This window comes from Pan troglodytes, chromosome 10 (genome assembly GCF_028858775.2).
Source record: "Pan troglodytes isolate AG18354 chromosome 10, NHGRI_mPanTro3-v2.0_pri, whole genome shotgun sequence".
Lineage (NCBI taxonomy): Eukaryota > Metazoa > Chordata > Mammalia > Primates > Hominidae > Pan > Pan troglodytes.
Genome location: NC_072408.2, coordinates 15,764,349 through 15,784,289, shown reverse-complemented (window position 1 = coordinate 15,784,289; position 19,941 = coordinate 15,764,349). Strand labels below are relative to the sequence as shown.

The following is a 19,941-nucleotide window of genomic DNA, read 5'->3' as shown; positions in this document are numbered from 1 at the left end:
CTTTTTCTCTTCTCTGTTTACGAAAAAGGCCTGAATTTATGAACTTTTATTCCACTTTAAAAAATGTGTATCGGCCGGGCATGGTGGCTCACGCCTGTAATCCCAGCACTTTTGGAGGCTGAGGTGGGCGGATCACCTGAGGTCAGGAGTTCGAGACCAGCCTGGCTAACATGGTGAAACCCTGTCTCTACTAAAAATACAAAAATTAGCCAGGCGTGGTGGTGGGTGCCTGTAATCCCAGCTACTTGGGAGACTGAGGCAGGAGAATTGCTTGAACCTGGGAGGCGGAGGTTGCAGTGAGCCGAGATCATGCCACTGTACTCCAGCCTGGGTGACAGTGCAAGACTGTCTCAAAAAAAAAGCATATATATAGACATATATATATAGACATATATAGACATATATATAGACATATATAGACATATATATAGACATATATATAGACATATATAGACATATATGTAGACATATATATAGACATATATATATATAGCAATATTGCTCAAATGTCTCTCTTCTGCTATCTTCTATTCTTTCCTTCACTCCATAACTTTACAATCAGTTCCCCAACACTCCAAATGTATTTATACTCCTCCAAATGTGGTCCCCTTTTTCTTTTCTGTCCCCTGCAAGTCTGACAGTCTTGCTCGGTGAAGTTTCATGCTATACTCACGTCTCTTCTACATGATCAAATTCCTGTATGTTGCCGTTTCTCATTGTTCTTATGTTCTCTACACTTTTAAACTCTTCTTACTATGTAAAACAAATTTCTAACCTGCTTTCCATGCTTTCTTTCCACATCCTTATAAAGTCTTATTTCCCCCTCTGACTTTCCCCTGAGAAAGGTCCCAGGTCAAGTTTCAGGTGGTTGTTTTCGGTCCCAGCTACTTCACTCCCTCCCCTCCCCACTGGCGGAAATTCCATTACCTCCCTTAGTTGTTGTTGATGTTTACCCCATCCCCTCTCAGGTCCCTGATAATCTTGTTTCCAAGAATTTGGAAACCTTTTACTCGTTGTCCTTTTTTTTTTTTGAAGAAGAAGATTCAGGGTCAGGCGTGGTGGCTCACGCCTGTAATCCCAGCAATTTGGGAGGCCGAGGCAGGTGGATCACCTGAGGTCAGGAGTTTGAGACCAGCCTGGCCAACATGATAAAACCCTGTCTCTAAGAAAGATACAAAAAAATTACCCAGGCATGGTGGCAGGTGCCTGTAATCCCAGCTACTCGGGAGGCTGAGGCAAGAGAATCGCTTGAATCAGGGAGGTGGAGATTGCAATAAGCCAAGATCATGCCACTGCACTCCAGCCTGGGAAACAACAGTGAAACTCCGTCTCAAAAAATAAAAGAAGATTCAGAAGAAAGTTTTTACTCATTAAGGTGTTAATATGTTTTTTTTCCTGGTGAGCCCAAATGACAACCTTGCTAAGCAATGGCTTTCAATGAAAAGCCATTTTTTAAACCAAAATAATGGATCTTTAATGTTAGAATGAAGGAATTTGGTAAAAATATCATTAGATATTGAATGCCCTCCTGGTATCCTGAATAGATAGCAGCCTCATCTACCTATTCATAAAGATTCACTTTTATTTTCCCTTCTCTAATTGAGTTGATTCTACTCTGAGGCTTTTTCCATATTCCATGCTTACGATTCAAGAAAATTCTACTTTCTCCTCAAATGAATACATTCTGGAAATTCGAGTGTGTCTTCTACTCACTAAATACAGTTCTATGCACACTCAGTATTGTTTTGACTCATGGCAGAGAGTGCAAACCGCAGCTGGTTTCCCAATTTCTGAGTCTTACTTTGATGACATATACAGCAGTATATGTTGCTAGACACAAGCTCCTCCCTTCTCTGCTTCAGGGTACTTGTGGCCAAAGTTAGATGTTTAACTAACCACTTTACACCTGGTGAGAAGGCACAAACAACCTCTAAGATCCCTCTTCCTTTTGTACTGAAGCAGCTGTAACACAATGAAGAAGGAAAAGAATCCTAAAAGAAGTGGGAACAAAGATGGAAGAGCGCCAGACCAGGGGATAGCCAGATGAGAGAGTGACAACAGGCTGACACCAGGGTTGGGGAGCCAGGAAGCTAAAAGATGGAAACTGTCAAATTCCAAATTCAAAGGGAATTTGAGAAGTGGGGAAGGGGTCCTGGGAGATCTGGAAACTTAGGGTAAAACAGAAAGACATCAGGAGCACAGTGGAGGAGAGGGAGGACTGTCCTTGTAGCTTTGTCAGCTCAGGGAGGCCTTACTTAATAAAGCAATACTCTGATAAAAACGGAAGCCCTTGTATCTTTGAGCATTTTCACCAACCAAACATCAGGGAAAGTGACTTGTTAAGACTGCGGTAAGGAGAGGAACAGGTGGCCACAGTTTTGTTTTCTTTCTTTCTTTCTTTCTTTTTTTCTCTAAAAACCAGTCAAGCAGACCCAGAAGCAGCAGTCAGACGACAAATTCTGGGCAGAACCCAAGATGGAAAAAGCAAATGTTTATATAAATAGAGGTGCAGAGCCCACAGCTTCCTGTTGACAAATCGAACTTCACTTTACCTCAAACCCTCATTTTTTTTTTAATAGCTGATTATGATTTGGTGTTATTTTTCAACTTGTCCAATCACTTAGAGTAAGGTTCTAGTTTATTCCTAACCCTTGGGTCTTGCAGTTCTTTTCTCTACCTCTGGTATTTTTCCCTTTCCTCTCCCTTTTCCTTTCTCCTGGGTACTTACCTGGCTATACATCTGTACTGTGTAGCTTTATGGAGTGTTTGGTTAAATTTATGTAACAATCCATAGGGATTCAAGATGATCTCATAAATTTGTGGGAGATTCACCTTGTCTTCCCTCCTCCACCAGACAAACAAACAAACAAAAACCCCAAACCAAACCAGAATAGATAAGTTTTGAGCAAGTATAAGGAAATTCATTTTATGGAAAATAATCTGTATTATATTGAAGAGATTGATGCGTGTTAAGGTATCAACTGCGTCACTGTATACCATTTCCTAATATGTGGTTCTGTCCCAAATGATCAAACACAAGGAGTTATAATGAAGGGTAATGAGAATTGTACAAAGAAACATTTCTTCCATTTGTATAAAATTACGTCTATAAATCCATCTATTCTTGAAAATGGATGAGATTTTAGGGGAACGGAGAATGAAGTAGTAGTAATACAAATAAGCAGGCCAGGCGCGGTGGCTCACACCTGTAATCCCAGCACTTTGGGAGGGTGAGGCAGGCAGATCACCTGAGGTCAGAAGTTTGAAACCAGCCTGGCCAACATGGCGAAACCCCATCTCTACTAGAAACACAAAAATCAGCTGGACGTAGTAGCAGTAATTTCTCTCTTGTCATGTAGAAACTAAAAAAAATTATTACATCATTGATACATGGGATGTCTAGATCCCCAAATCAACATGGTTCTAGGTACAATAAAAGTGACACTTATATCATCCTGTTCATTTTAATTTCAAATAATTGGTATTTGTTTCAGTGCCAGTCCAGACTTGGCACTCACTAGTGGCATGATGCTAAGCAAGTAGCTTCTCAGCTGTAAATTGGTGGCAACATACCTGCCTTAGGGGTGGTTCCGTGAATTAACAAGATTATGTGTTCAAAGGTTTAGTAAGACTATTAAGTATATAATAAGACTATAGGATTTGTTTTTTCTACCTAAGCTGATTGGTTTCTGTTAAACTGTTCTTGAGTAGGTTGGCTTTTCCATTCTTTCCCTTGTAACAAAATAGATGAATCTTGCTGGCTAGCCAATGAGTAGGAAACTTGCAAAAAATGTGCAATACCACAAATACTAGTTTCTCTACTGTTTAAAGTGTGTTTAAATGTACCTTTTTTTTCCCCTCATACAGATGGGGGTCTGGCTATGTTGCCCAGACTAGTCTTGAACTCCCAGCCTCAAGTGATTCTCCCACCTCGGCCTCCCAAAGTGTTGAGATCACAAGAATGAGCCACTGTTCCTCGTCCTAATTTAAATGTAATTAAAATTTTTTTTTTGGCCAGACTCAGTAGCTCACATCTGTAATCCCAATGCTTTGGGAGACCAAGGCAGGAGATCAAGGCTAGCCTGAGAAACATAGCAAGACTTTCTCTACAAAAAATTAAAATACTAGCCAGGCGTGGTAGCTGCCCCTGTAGTCCCAGCTACTGGGGATGCTGAGGCAGGAGGATTGCTTGAGCCCACGAGGCCGAGGTTACAGTGAGCTATGATGGTATCACTGTACAACAGCCTGGGTGACAGAGTGAGATCCTGTCTGTAAAACAATTTTTTAAAAGTAAACCTTTTTTAAAAGTGGAATTATTCCAAATGTGGTCTTTGGAACTCTAGGACAGCATTGTTATGGTTTGAATGTTTGTCCCCTCCCAAACTCATGTTGAGTTTTAATTGATGTGAGGTCTTTAAGAGGTGATTAGGGGTCGGGCATGCTATAATCCCAGCACTTTGGGAGGCCGAGGCAGGGGGATAATCTGAGGTCAGGAGTTCGAGACCAATCTGGCCAACATGGCGAAACCTGTCTCTACTAAAAATACAAAAAATTAGCCAGGCGTAGGGGTGGGTGCCTATATTCCAGCTACTTGGGAGGCTGAGGCAGGAGAATCGCTTGAACCCAGGAGGTGGAGGCTGCAGTGAGCCACGATTGTGCCATTGCACTCCACCCTGGGCAACAAGAGCGAAACTCTATCTTAAAAAAAAAAAGAAGAAATGATTAGGGCCGGGAGCAGTGGCTCACATCTGTAATCCCGACACTTTGGGAGGCTGAGGCAGGAAGATCACTTGAGGTAAGGAGTTCAAGACCAGCCAACTCCAGCCAATATGGTGAAACCCCGTCTCTCCTGAAAATACAAAAATTAGCTAGGTGTGGTGGCGGATGCCTGTAATCCCAGCTACTCAGGAGGCTGAGCCATGAGAATTGCTTGAACCTGGGAGGCGGAGCTTGCAGTGAGCCGAGATCGCACCACTGTACTCCAGCCTGGGTGACAGAGCAAGACTCCATCTCAAAAAAAAAAAAAAAGAAAAGAAAAGAGGTGATTAGGTGATGGCAAATCAATCATAAATGGATTACTGCTGCTGTTATTGCAGGGGTAGGTTAGTTATCACGAGACTGGGTTTATAATAAAAGGGAGTTTTGCCCGATTTCTTCTCTCTGCCTCACCAGTTTGCTTGCACTTGCTGTCCTTCCACCATGGGATGACTCTCATCAGATGATGGCACCATGTTCTTGGACTTCTCAGCCTCCAGAACTGTGAGAAATAAATTTCTTTTCTTTATAAATTACTCAGTTGGTGACAGACTCAATAACACAAAATAGACTAAAACAACAACAACAATAACAACAACTTTTTAATAAAGTGTTCTGTGCTTTTTTTTTTAAACAAACATCATATTCCCTGTGTGGTGGGAAGCAGAAGTATTATTATTCATATTTTTCAGACAGAGAAAAAGGTTTAATAAGACCTGACCAAGTTCACACAGTTTTGGTGCAGCAGACCCATGCCTGAATTCTAAAACTCTAAAACTTCTCAAAGATCTAAAAGTTCTGAAAGTTAATTCAGTTGCAGAAGGAAGACTCCAAGACAAAGGAGTAGTTTACTTGCTTGCCAAAGGCTTGTTTGGGAGGCTACACCTTAGAAAAACTGGAATGAAAAATACAACCTACTGAAAGAGAAACAAATTAGATTCCTAAAGTCACTAGACTTACTGTTTATCTGTTCGTGGTGGGATTTTTTATTTTTTATTTTTTAATTTTTTGAGACAGAGTCTTACTCTGGCCCAGGCTGGGGTGCAGTGGTGTGATCTTGGCTTACTGCAACCTCCGCCTCCCAGGTTCAAGGGATTCTTACGCTTCAGCCTCCTGAATAGCTGGGATTACAGGCATGCACCGCCACGCCCAGCTCATTGTTTTTGTATTTTGGGGTTTCGTTATTCTGGCCAGGCTGATCTCAAACTCCTGGCCTCAAGTGATCCTCCTGCCTTGGCCTCCCAAAGTGCTAGGATTACAGGCATAAGCCACCACAACCTGTCCGATTTTTTTTTTTTGTATATGGTTCTCATATCCTCAAAGATTATTACCCACCTTCAGAGATTGCCATTGGCAAAGTCAGAGTGCAGTTGTTTGCATGACAGAGTCAGTAACTTATGGAGGAGACTTGAAGATTTTATTTATTTTGGAAACTAGAACTAGAGGCTATGGCCCTGCTTATTTGTTTTCTTGCTTACCTCAAGGTGCAGAATGCTTTCATGTCCACTGGATGTGAAGTGCTCTCTTATTCAGAACTGAGGCAGAGAAACTTAGTGTGGTGGTTCCTGCCTATAATCCCAGCTACTCCACAGGCTGAAGCAGGAAGACTCCTTGAGCCCAGGAGTTCAAGGCCACCCTGGGCAACAAAAGGTGTGAGAGCCTTGTCTCACAAGCAAACAAACAAAAAAACAAGTTGAGTCAGAGCACAGGTGTCTCTTTTGTTTTCACACATCACATACACTCCCCAGGAATTCTGTGGAGACTCAGCCAGTGGCTGTTAGCTATGAATCTGGCCAGAAACAAGAACCTGGAAAAGGCCAAAGAGGTTCCGATTTTTCCTCTTCTCGGAAGGGTAGAGAATCAGTGTGTTTACTGGCTCATCAGTCTTTCTCTTTATCCTGATTTCTTTGACTGACTCCTTCAGGAAGGATAGCCTATGTGTCAGAGCACATACTCTGGAGCTAGACTATATGGGTGCAAATCCTGACTCCACCTCTTCTACGGGGAGGAGGCCTATGCAAACCTACCCCCAAAGGCTGAGGGAGCTGAAAGGCCAGATAAAGAGGCAGACATGCCCAGTTTCTCAGCAAAAAAAGCATTTAATAAGAACTTAAAAGCAGAAGCCATGTCCCAGACATCTGCAAGATGATGGATCCCCTTGCTGTTACCCCAACCCAGACCCAGGGCTTACATACCATAGGGAAAGGGCATCCATGCTTCAGAAGGGATGTGTAGGACAATTGAAGGCCACCCCTCAGGGAAAGGCAAGAATGCTACCTGAATCATAGCCTATAATTTGCTTAAGGGCAGGATTCATAGTAAGTGCCTGTTTATGATAACGTCAAGGTTGTTTTAATCTAGGGGCTAGATTTATGGTAAATATGTGTTCTTAACAGTAGATAAAGTAGAGATCTTAGAGGTATTACTGGAACTGGGGGTTAATCAGAAGTCAACGTGGTGTTTTAGCAGCCAAGATGGAGTTACTTTAGCCTCCGCCCCACCGTTATGATTCAAACCATTCTATGCCTCACTTTTCTTATCTGTAAAAGAGATCAGTGATACAAAACCCTTAAGGCTACTGTGAGATTAAATGAATTAAGTGGTTTAGGGTAGCACAGGCACATAGGCCCTATGTAAATGTGAGTCATTATCCTTTAGTCAACAAACAACTTTTGAACACCAAGTGCCCAGGGCAGTGCTGGGATGCAAAGTTAACTAAGACATGGCCTCTGCATTTGAAGATTAAATTAGAGTCACTTCTTTTTTTTTTTTTGAGATGCTGTGTCACCCAGGCTGGAGTGCAATGGCACAATCACGGCTCACTGCAACCTCTGCCTCCTGGGTTCAAGCAGTTCTCCTGCCTCAGCCTCCTGAGTAGCTGGGATTACAGGCGTGCACCACCACGCCCGGCTAATTTTTGTATTTTTAGTAAAGACGGGGTTTCACCTTGTTGGTCAGGCTGGTCTTGAAATCCTGACCTCATGATCCTCCCGCCTCAGCCTCCCACAGTGCTGGGATTACAGGCGTGAGCCACCGCGGCCGGCCTAGAGTCACTTCTTTATTGCTCAAGTTGTTTCTTTCTGTTTTTAATAACACCTTTTGCCTCCTACAATGACATTCATTGTCTTGTTTTCTTTTCAGGTTTTTATCATTTTTGATAATAAAAAATAAAGTAATGCTTTAAATTATACTATAAATTTATCATGTGTCCTCCTGTTCAGAGAAGGCATACATCTGCTCACTGCCTTTAGTTCTCCTCTACACATCTGCTGCCTAGTTTTGGCCAAGTGAACTTTCCACTGATATCCTGGGCTCTTTCCTCCCATTCCCATATCTATTCTTTCTTCTCCTCAGTCCCAGAGCACTTGTCATCTCTGCACCCCTTATTTATGGACTTTCTCCTCGATTGTACAAACTAATAGCATCCCTAAAGAGAGAATAGCCCAGTCATTGCTTGTTTCTTTTTTCTGGCTATTCAGTCCCTAGAAGTCTCTGAGTTTAATCAGTTTTTTTTTCTTCTGGGGAAAGAGCTTTAATATCCTGGTACACCATGGTGAGCAGAAGCCCAGGCAAAGCATCTACACAGGCAGGTGTGTGTGGTTTTGAGCCCACCAGGTCCCACTTTGTCTCATCACAGTCCCTCCCTAAGGTGCTGCCTAGAATTCTGCACGAACATTCTTACTCCCAAAGCACAGGGCTTTCTTCCAGCTTGCTTTTCGAAGGAGGCATTTAAACCAGAAGGACAAAGACAGAAGAAAAAGGAACAACCAGGCAGAGAGGCAGAGACGCTGACACAGAGTTCGGTTTTTACTGTTATGTGTTTGGCTGGGTGCAGAATTGCCCTCACCACCCCTGGCCACCCTGGCCTCCTGGGAAGAACAGGCAGAGATGGCTCCAGATGGCTCTTGGCTGCCACTCTAGGCCTCAGGGCTTATACAATGAGCACAGCGGGTTCCACCTTCCGATAGGAAGTGCAAACTCTAATTCACAGTCAGACTTCACCAGGAGGGAGAGATGGTCTTGGCTGAAGGCACTTTAATCAGGGAGCAAACCCAGTGCCAGGGTTTGTCTTCCTTCTCGTTACTCTGATAAGTCTAGATGCCACTCTGTTGGAAAACCAGCACTGCCCAAAGCTAGGGTTAGTGCACTGACTGAGCGAAGCATGAGACCTGCTCACTGGTACAACTTCTCGTTAGGGCTATTAGCATGGTCAGCTAGCAGCTAGCATGGAGTGAACTGTTTTCCATAGGCGGCCTCATACTTCTTGAGCCGGTCCACTATCTTCTGGGGGCCATACAGAGCCACAAAGCAGAAAGGCCCTCCAAAACAAGGCGGGAAGCCAAGCCCAAAGACAGCTGTGATGTCTCCCTCTGCAGGTGTGGCCAAGATCCCCTCTCGCAGGCACATCACTGCCTCATTCACAAATCTTGTCACCAGGCGGAACTGGATGTCTTCACCTGGGGAGACTTCAGACTTAGGAGGCATCTTTAGACTCACTAAGATACTATCCACATCAGAATTCAAATTCTTACTCTTCACACTCTCCTGATAGATGTAAAAGCCCTTCCCAGACTTGCGACCTAGGAAGCCCTTGGACACCATCTGTGTCAGCAGTTCTGGGTTTCCACCTCCAAACCGCTCCCCAAGGGCTTTGCGCAGATCTTCCGCCACATGTTTCGCTACATCCACGCCAACTTCATCCACCAGTGTGGCGGCACCCACAGGAAAGCCAAAGCTTGTGGTCAGGGAATCCAGCTTCTCCAGGTCAACTCCTTCCTGGAGGATTCGGATGACTTCAGACATCATGGGTGCAAGACACCTGGTGGTATAGAAGCCAGGTCCATCCATAACCACAATGATGACCTTCCCCTGCTTGAGACTGACTGCTACAGCTGAAGCACTGAGTGTCTTTGGAAGTTTTCTCGGTTGTGATCATCTCCAGCAGCTGCATCTTGTCCATGGGAGAGAAGTAGTGCATGCCAATCACCTTCTCAGGTCTTTTGCTGACAGCAGCGATTTCACTGATTGGGAAAGCAGATGTGTTACTGGCAAAGACACAGTGATCTGGAATCACCGCTTCTACTTCCTTTAGCACTCTGTGCTTAAGACTAAGGTCCTCAAACACAGCTTCAATCACCATGTCGACCTTTAAAACGTTGCTAATCAAGCTGCCCAGTTGAAGGGGTGGCCTGCCCCTCCACATCTGTGGGTGTTTCTCGTCGGGTGGGACGAGAGACTGAGAAAAGAAAGAGACACAGAGACAAAGTATAGAGAAAGAAAAGTGGGCCCAGGGGACCGGCGCCGGCACCGGTCTCTGAGTTCCCTCAGCATTTATTGATCATTATCTCTGCCATCTCGGAGAGGGGAATGTGGCAGGACAATAGGGTAATAGTGGGGAGAGGGTCAGCAGGAAAACGTGAACAAATGTCTCTGCATCATAAACAAAGTAAAGAAAAAGGTGCTGTGCTTTGATGTGCACATACATAAACATCTCAATGCATTAAAGAGCAGTATTGCTGCCACCATGTCTCATCTCCAGCCCTAAGGCGGTTTTCTCCTATCTCAGTAGATGGAATATACAATCGGGTTTTACACCGAGACATTCCATTGCCCAGGGATGAGCAGGAGACAGATGCCTTTCTCCTATCTCAGTAGATGGAATATACAATCGGGTTTTACACCGAGACATTCCATTGCCCAGGGATGAGCAGGAGACAGATGCCTTCCTCTTATCTCAACTGCAAAGAGGCTTTCCTCTTTTTCTAATCCTCCTCAGCACAGACCCTTTACGGGTGTTGGGCTGGGGGACGGTCAGGTCTTTCCCTTTCCACGAGGCCATATTTCAGACTATCACATGGGGAGAAACCTTGGACAATACCTGGCTTTCCTAGGCAGAGGTCCCTGCGGCCTTCCGCAGTGTTTTGTGTCCCTGGGTACTTGAGATTAGGGAGTGGTGATGACTCTTAATCAGCATGCTGCCTTCGAGCATCTGTTTAACAAAGCACATCCTGCACAGCCCTTAATCCATTAAACCTTGAGTCGACACAGCACATGTTTCCGCAAGCACAGGGTTGGGGGTAGGGTTACAGATTAACAGCATCTCAAGGCGGAAGAATTTTTCTTAGTACAGAACAAAATGGAGTCTCCTATGTCTACTTCTTTCCACGTAGACACAGTAACAGTCTGATCTCTCTTTTCCCCACACCCAGTCAAGTTGCTGAAGATGGAATCCCTTTCAAATGATGTTAGAGCTTTCTTATTCACTTTATCATTCAATCCTTTGAACACTTGTTGCTGTCCTTGGCCTAGCCTAGTGAGTGTGGCATCTTTAAGTATAGTCTTTAGCCTCTTATCCACAGAGACTTGGGTGATGCCTGCTCCCTTCAGCCCTTCACCAAGAATAGCCAGACGCTTAACATCCTTCTGTGGTGCTCCAAATTTATTCTTCTTGCACAAGACCTGACCATGGTAGAGACCCATCAAGGCCTTTGATTCACTGATCATTGCAAGTGATCCAAATTTCTGAGATTCAGAGAGATAACCAGCATCACTCCCTCGCTCAATTCCAGTCTTTACCACGTCAATTATTTTCAGAGGTGCAGGATAAAGGCCTTTAGTCTCCTTTTGCACTTTTTCTTCCACTTTTTTGTAAACCTGTTGCCTGACAAATGGAATAGTCATGGTGTACGCTGTCAATTTTTCCACCAATCCCTTGTCTCTCTTTGGAGAGATCTTCTTATCAGCTAGTCCTTTGGCAAAAGTAATTGCAACTGCTTCCAGGTATTCGATTGTCCATTCCTCTGGAGGTTTTATTCCCGGTCCCAGGGGTTCTACCAATTGGTCAACCAGTCCCATTTTCTTTGCGCTATCTGCATGAATGTTTCTACTAGTCAGCATCATGTCAAAAAGAGCAGGCACACCCACCATTTCGGGCAGCCTTTGTGTGCCTCCTGCTCCTGGTAAGATCCCCAGCAAGACTTCAGGGGCACCTAATATTGTTTTTCCATCTTTTGTTGCTATTCTATATTGGCATGAAATGGCAAGCTCAAGCCCTCCTCCCAGGCAGGATCCACTGATGGCAGCTATAACAGGCTTTGTGGCCTTTTCAAGTTTCTCAAATGTTCTCTGTGCTTCTTGTGATACCTGTGTTACTTCTTGAGGGGTCTTGCAAGTGGCTAACATATTTATATCAGCACCTGCAATAAAGCGGCCTGGCTTTGATGAAATAAGGACAGCATTTCTGATTTGATTAGTAGCCCAGACTTCATTCATAACTTCCATGAACTCTGAATGCAGCTCTTTACTCAGTGTATTTACCTTTGAAGTGGAAGATTTAATTCGAATAACTGCCACATCCCCTTTGACTCCATAGTTAATATGGGTTCTGGTCAGCAAAGCAGAAGACTCTGTAAAATTGCGGCGTCTATAACCTTAGGATCAGAGGATCCTGAAGTCAGAGAAGCGGCTGAGGATGCCAATCGCCCGGTAGGCCACCATGTTGAGCTGAAGAGGACAGCAGTGAAGAGCACTTTAGCAGGGCCGCCTGAGCGGAGGACTTTTCCTCTTAATCAGGATTTTTAAAAATTAAGGTGAAATTGACATAACACAATATTAAGCATTTTAAAGTGTACAATTGAGTGGCGTTTGGTACATACAGACTTGAGTAACTACCACCTCTATTTTCTTTCTTTCTCTCTTTTTTTTTTTTGAGACGGAGTCTCGCTCTGTCGCCCAGGCTGGAGTGCAGTGGCGCGATCTCGGCTCACTGCAAGCTCCGCCTCCCGGGTTCACGCCATTCTCCTGCCTCAGCCTCCCGAGTAGCTGGGACTACAGGCGCCCGCCCCCACGCCCGGCTAATTTTTTTTTTGTATTTTTAGTAGAGACGGGGTTTCACCGTGTTAGCCAGGTTGGTCTTGATCTCCTGACCTCGTGATCTGCCCCGCCTCGGCCTCCCAAAGTGCTGGGATTACAGGCGTGAGCCACCGCGCCCGGCCCAACCACCTCTATTTTCAAAACGTTTTCCTATCCCCAAAAGAAAACCTCATATTCCTTAAGTAGCCACTCCCTAGTCTCCTCTCTAGCCCCTGGGCAACTACCAGTCTGCTTTCTGCCTCTAGGGATTTACCTATCCCGGATATATTTTCATATAAATTAAATACTTCCATATAAATGAAATCATGCACAATGTGACTTTTCTAGTCTGTCTTAATCAAGATTTTAGGATTATTTGCTTGGAGCGTAAATAACTAATTACAGAGCACATCCAGGAAAATTGTCTCAATAGGAGAATTTTGATTTTACTTATTTTTTGCTGTGGCCATACCTCCTTTAGGGAACCTATGGATGGAGGTCTAAATTAACCTGAATGCACGGAGGTAGGGGCAGGCTGAATAAATTACCCAAAGTGCTGGCATGTACTGAGTTAGTAGTGTTGTTTTCTAACCATACTGAGATGGTTGACTCTTCCTTTCCTCCTCTGGTAACAAAGTGAAAAGGCCCTCATTGATTGGTAATTTTAGCCAATGTGTGGATATGGGCGGGGAGTGTGTGGATCGGTGACGGGTGGGTAAGAAGGGTGAGGGGTTGTGGGGAGGGGGAAACCGGCTGCAGTGTGAACTAAAGAATTTGGAGCTGCTGGCCGGGCGCGGTGGCTCACGCCTGTAATCCCAGCACTTTGGGAGGCCGAGGCGGGCAGATCACGAGGTCAGGAGATCGAGACGATCCTGGCTAACACGGTGAAACCCCGTCTCTACTAAAAAATAGAAAAAAATAGCCGGGCGTGGTGGGCGCCTGTAGTCCCAGCTACTCGGGAGGCTGAGGCAGGAGAATGGCGTGAACCTGGGAGGCGGAGCTTGCAGTGAGCCGAGATCGCGCCACTGCACCCCAGCCTGAGCGACAAAGCGAGACTCCGTCTAAAAAAAAAAAAAAAAAGAATTTGGAGCTGCTGATGTCAATTCGTTTGCTTCTCAAATCTCATTAAGGACACTGATTTTAATGAAATCAAGAGGGGTTGTGATTTAATTAGTAGAAAGGCAATCACCCGTGCAGACCCTAAAAGAAAAAGAGAACCAAGGAGGAAGAATTTACCAACATGGTTCCAGGACTTCGAGACTCTCTAGAAAGAAATATCTTTAGAGATGAAAATGGCAATTCTACAGAAAACATGTTGTTTCTAATATGCTATAATTTCCTTAGGAACTGTCCCTCATCCATTTTAGAGCTAATTGGGTCAAGATTTATTCTACTAGTCTTTGGAATCATATCAGTCTTTACATTGCATCTCTGAGCAAACAACTAATATGGAATTTGGTCTTTGGACTGTATCTACCCACAAAGAAAAAAAACCCTGTGAAGAGTTCCATGTGATTTGGAGGACCTCTAATTCTCCCTGGCATTTCAATTTGTTGAAAAGCGACCTCCTTTTCCCCATAACCCCATGACAGTTTAAAAATATATATATTGTCGTTTTAGAGCTGGATGAGACTTTGGAGATCTTCTAGGCCAATATTTATCAAAGTTTGGCTCCAAACTGACCACCAGATTTGGAATGAATTATTGGCATGTTTTTCAAAACGGCAGAGCCCTGGGATGCATGAAATCGAAATTTGTAGAATCTGCAATTTTATGCACTCACTCACTCACACCAAAATGTGAGAACCATAAATCTACTCATATTTCATAACTAATCAGAAAACTTTGAACTATGGGTGCAGATAACTTGTTGATGGTGACAACTTATATTTTTGAAATATCTCGTCTTCTATGTTTTTTTAAGGGAAGCTTTGAAGTAGAAAGACGAAATTTTGGTTATTCTTTTTTTTTTTTTAAATTTTACTTTGAGTTCTGGGATACATGTGCAGAACGTGCAGGTTTGTTGCATAGGTATACATGTGCCATGGTGGTTTGCTGCACCTGTCAACCCATCATCTAGGTTTTAAGCCCTGCATGCATTACGTATCTGTCCTAATGCTCTCTGTCCCCTTGCCCCCCATCCCCCAACAGGCCCTGGTGTGTGATGTTCCCCTCCCTGTGTCCATGTGTTCTCATTGTGCAACTCCCACTTATGAGTGAGAACATGCGGTGTTTGGTTTTCTGTTCCTGTGTTTGGTGAGAATGATGGCTTCCAGCTTCATCCATGTTCCTGCAAAGGACATGAACTCATTCTTTTTATGGCTGCATAGTATTCCATGGCATAAATGTGCCACATTTTCTTTATCCAGTCTATCACTGATGGGCATTTGGGTTGGTTCCAACTCTTTGCTATTGTCAATAGTGCTGCAATAAACATACATGTGCATGTGTCTTTATAGTAGAATGATTTATAACCCTTTGGGTATATACCCAGTAATGGGATTGCTGGGTCAAGTGGTATTTCTGGTTCTAGATCCTTGAGGAATTGTCACACCGTCTTCCACAATGGTTCAACTAATTTACACTCCCACCAACAGTGTAAAAGCATTCCTATTTCTCCACAGCCTTGCCAGCATCTGTTGTTTCCTAACTTAATAATCACCATTCTAACTGGCATGAGATGGTATCTCATTGTGGTTTTGATTTGGATTTCTCTAATGACGAGTGATGATGAGCTTTTTTCATGTTTGTTGGTCACATGAATGTCTTCTTCTGAGAAGTGTCTGTTCATATCCTTTGCCCACTTTTTGTTGGGGTTGTTTGTTTTTTTTCTTGTAAATTTGTTTAAGTTCCTTGTAGATTCTGGATATTAGATCTTTGTCAGATGGTTAGATTGCAAAATTTTTCTCCCATTCTGTAGGTTGCCTGTTCACTCTGATGAGTTTCTTTTGCTGTGCAGAAGCTCTTTAGTTTAATTAGATCCCATTTGTCAATTTTGGCTTTTGTTGCAATTGCTTTTGGTGTTTTAGTCATGAAGTCTTTGCCCATCCCTATGTCCTGAATGGTATTGCCTAGGTTTTCTTCTAGAGTTTTTATGATTTTGGGTTTTACATGTAAGTATTTAATCCATCTTGAGTTAATTTTTGTATAAGATGTAAGGAAGTGGTCCAGTTTTCTGTTTTCTGCATATGGCTAGCCAGTTTTCCCAGCACCATTTATTAAATAGGGAATCCTTTCCCCCTTGCTTGTGTTTGTCAGGTTTGTCAACGATCAAATGGTTGTAGATGTGTGGTGTTGAAATATCTCATCTTCTAATATACCATTATTAAATATGGCAGTTATCGTAAGATAATATTTTATAAAAACAGTTATTATTTATAGAGTAACTTCTGTGCAACATGCTGAGACACTTGTTTATGTTATTATTATTATTTTTTTCAAGACAAGGTCTCACTATGTAGCCCAGGCTGATCTCAAACTCCTGACCTCAAGTGATCCACCAGCCTCAGCTTCCCAAAGTGCTGGGATTACAGTCGTGAGCCTCCATGCCTGGCCTACGATATCTTTAGCTATCCTGTAAAATACTTGTTTCTCCTCTAAGCCACCTCAGTATTTATGCCTGAACATAGGAATAATAATAGTTCCTACCTCTTGGATTTAAATGAGATACTATGTGCAATGTGCTTAGCACAGAATCTTCCATAAAGTAAGTACACAATAAATGTTAGCTATTATCACTATTATTTGATCACATTTTATACATGGAAGAACTGAAACATATGACATTAGGTAACACATTCAAAGAAATATGGAGCAGGAGGATGGATAGGAAATGGTGGAGACAGAATTCAAATCTCTACGTGCTAGATTACAAAACCTAACTTTTCCCACTACTCTATGTCTTATATGTGCGTGATCAGAGGAGGTTCCTTAGTTCATTTTCCCATTAAAAATAATTCTTTTGTTTTAGCCCTTTGCCCAGTCCTAGATTTTTGATACATTCTTGTTTACTGTTCTCTCATCCTTGAAGAGTCCTGGGCAGCTGCACAGCAGAAGTTGAATGAGTAATTCCTGTATATGCATAAAGGCCTGTCATTCAACTTCTTCATACCCCAGAGAAGTTCTATAATATGGCTGGCAGTAAACTGAGAAAAACAAAAATCGGGGAATGCAGAAGTAGAAGCACTCCAAAAATCACACTTTCACCCACACAGACTCCTTTTTGGGCTCTTTTTAAAAACAACAAAGTATCATATTGAACAATCTAGCTGGTGTCCAAAAATAGTGGCCTGGGGAGTCACTGCCGGAGCATGCTGGCCTCAGACATAGGAATGTACACCCTGGAGACTCCCAGGGGAAGTCCCCATTTTAGCTTCACACAGTGGCCATAATGAAACCTCACCTTGTGCTTCTCATGGTGAGGATTAAGTGGTGAAGTCCAGATGTGCACCAGCAGCACAATTTCCAAGTCATGTTATTTTTGTTAAAAATGGACTAGCCAGGTTGTGCTGTGGTTTTTCAATAGAAGTTGGTGAGGGGAGACAGTAGTTTGTAAGGAAAATAACTAATAGCTGAATGAAACCCCACAAAATTGTTTTTTAGTCTCACTAACTCCAAATCCCCCAAAACAGAAAATGATTCTGTAATTATAAGAGATATAATTTTTCTTCCCTTAGAAGAAGCAAGGTGAACAAGGAATATTGCTTTCTAAGAAATAAAGTATTTTCTTATGCTGGACAAATCATGTTGCCTTAACATAAAGAACTTTATGGTTACATGTAAATTAGTTAACTCTGGATTTTATTAGAGTTTTACTTAAGAAGATTATGTAAAATATGAATAACATCTCAATTTTATGTAATCATAGCTTTACTATGAGCCTTCACTCAAACCAGACTGAGCTCAAGCAGTTGCTAAAATATCAGAAGCAAGTCCTCACAACCCTGCTGTTCCTGTTGCCTGGAGAGAAGATGACAGCAAGGTTGTGAGGACAACAAGCTCATGCTGTTCCTGTCACCTGGAGAGATGAGAAATTTTATCAAGCATATTTTACATATCCCAGATGCCATGCTTTCATATTCACACACAGTAGCTAAGAAAACCATCAGGATGACTTTGTGAGGAAGGAATTCTTTCCCAATGCCATGCATTTCCTAAGTGACAGTGCCAGATCTGCTGGGCGCGGTGGCTCACTCCTGTAATCCCAGCACTTTGGGAGGCCAAGGCAGGCAGATTAATTAAACCCAGGAGTTTGAGACTAGCTTGGGCAAACATGGCGAAACCTTGTCTCTACAAAAAATACAAAAATTAGCTGGGTGTGGTGGCACACGTTAGTAGTCCCAGCTACTCAGGAGGTTGAGGTGGGAGGATTGCTTGAGGAGCTGGAGGCTGCAGAGACCTATGATTGCACCAGTGCACTCCAGCCTAGGTGACAGGGTGAGACCCTGCCTCAAAGAAAAAAAAAAAAGGGACAGATCTTGGGCCCAAGTCTCTCTGTCTTCAAAGACCATGCTGGTTTCATTACACTATACTCTATTCCCAGAATTCTCTGCCCCATCATCAATGAAGATAAATGAAGAGTCAAATATTTTTTATGCATTTCACTATTCAAATGATAAATAAATGTGCAAATCCTATCTATTCATCAAAGTCTCAATCAAGCACTGCCTATCATGAAGCTTTTGATTATTTCAATTATTTTGATTATTATAGCTTCTATCTACCATGATTTTCTTCTTCCTCTGAACTCATGCCACCAAGTGGATGATGCATATCCTGGTACAGCTGTCCTTTGGGAATCACGAGGGATTGATTGGTTCCAGGACCCTCCTCAGATACCAAAATCCGAGGACACTCAAGTCCTTTATATAAAACGGCATAGTATTTGCATATAAGCTACACACATACTCCTGTATACTTTCAGTCATCTCTAGACTACTTATAATACCTAATACAATGTAAATGCTATGTAAATAGTTGCTATACCATATTGTTTTTAAAATTCATATTATTTTTAATTGTTATTTTGTTTGTTTGTTTTTCAATTATTTTCAATCCAAGCCTTTGGAACTCACAGATATAGAAGGTCAACTATGCTGGGTTTGTACAAGAGAGTAAGAGAGGCCAGGTGCAGTGGCTCATGCCTGTAATCCCAGCATTTTGGGAGGCTGAGGCAGGAGGATTGCCTGAGCCCAGGAGTGCAAGACTAGCCTGGGCAACATAGTGAAATCCTGTCACTGTAAAAAATTTAAAAATTAGCCGAGAGTGGTGGCACATGCTTGTGGTCCTAGTTGCTCGGGAGGCTGAGGTGGGAGGATCATTTGAGCCCAGGAGGTTGAGGCTGCAGTGAGCTGAGATTGTGCCACTGCACTCCAGCCTGGGCAACAAAGCAACAAAGCAAGAACTTGTCTAAAAAAAAAAAAAAAAAAAAGGTAGGAGACCACAATTTGGAAAGTTTTAGCAAGAATTCATGCTTTTTACAGAGCATTAGAGAATCATTGTTTCTCAGTTTTTTCCCCATTAAACTGTCTATAAAGAAGAGTAAACTAAGAAATGCTGAGCATCTGAGGGTATAATTGCAAATCACTCAGCTTACTTGGAATCTATGTTTTATCTTTAAAAGTTTCATGATGCTATATTAGCAACCACACTGGTAGGCCTGCTACATGTGGGTTTACTTTGCAGACAGGGGAAAATAAAAATTGTTGAAGTCTTCCGTGTCTTGAGGCCTTTTCCTTTTCTCATGAGAGCAGAAGATAACATGGGGAAAAGAAAGGCCGGGTGCGGTAGCTCACATTTGTAACCCGAGCACTTTGGGAGGCCCAGTCAGGCGGATGTCTTGAGTCCAGGAGTTCGAGACCAGCCTGGACAACGTGGCATAACCCCATCTTTACAAAAAATACAAAAATTAGCCAGGTGTGGTGGCGGGTGCCTGTGGTCCCAGCTACTTGAAAGGCTGAGGTGGGATAGCCCAGGAGATGGTGGTTGCAGTGAGCCAAGATTGTACCACTGCACTCCAGCCTGGGTGGCAGAGTGAGATTCTGTCCCAAAAAAAGAAAAAAAAAATAGGGAAAAGACATAAGTATAAGGAAATTAATGTGCATATTACATTCTTCTCTAAATAATTTTTTAAATAAAAATGTTTTCCTCTAATTTTTGGGAAACCTTTAGGTTCCAGGAAAGCACGGCATATCCATCCTGTGGCTTCGACTTATCCTTGATCGATTGCTGCACCCTCAAAAAATAAGCATATCTCCAGATATGCATGTCCCATTTTGAAAAGCATAGGGTAGAGAAACCTAAAGTTCCTTCAACTTTGAGATGTCATGATTCAGT

At 42.9% G+C, this 19,941-nt stretch overlaps 1 pseudogene; it reads right to left on the bottom strand.

The window, feature by feature from the left end:
* Positions 1-8,913: 8,913 nt before the first annotated feature.
* On the bottom strand, positions 8,914-12,252 carry LOC465376 (trifunctional enzyme subunit alpha, mitochondrial-like; annotated as a pseudogene).
* Positions 12,253-19,941: the final 7,689 nt, after the last annotated feature.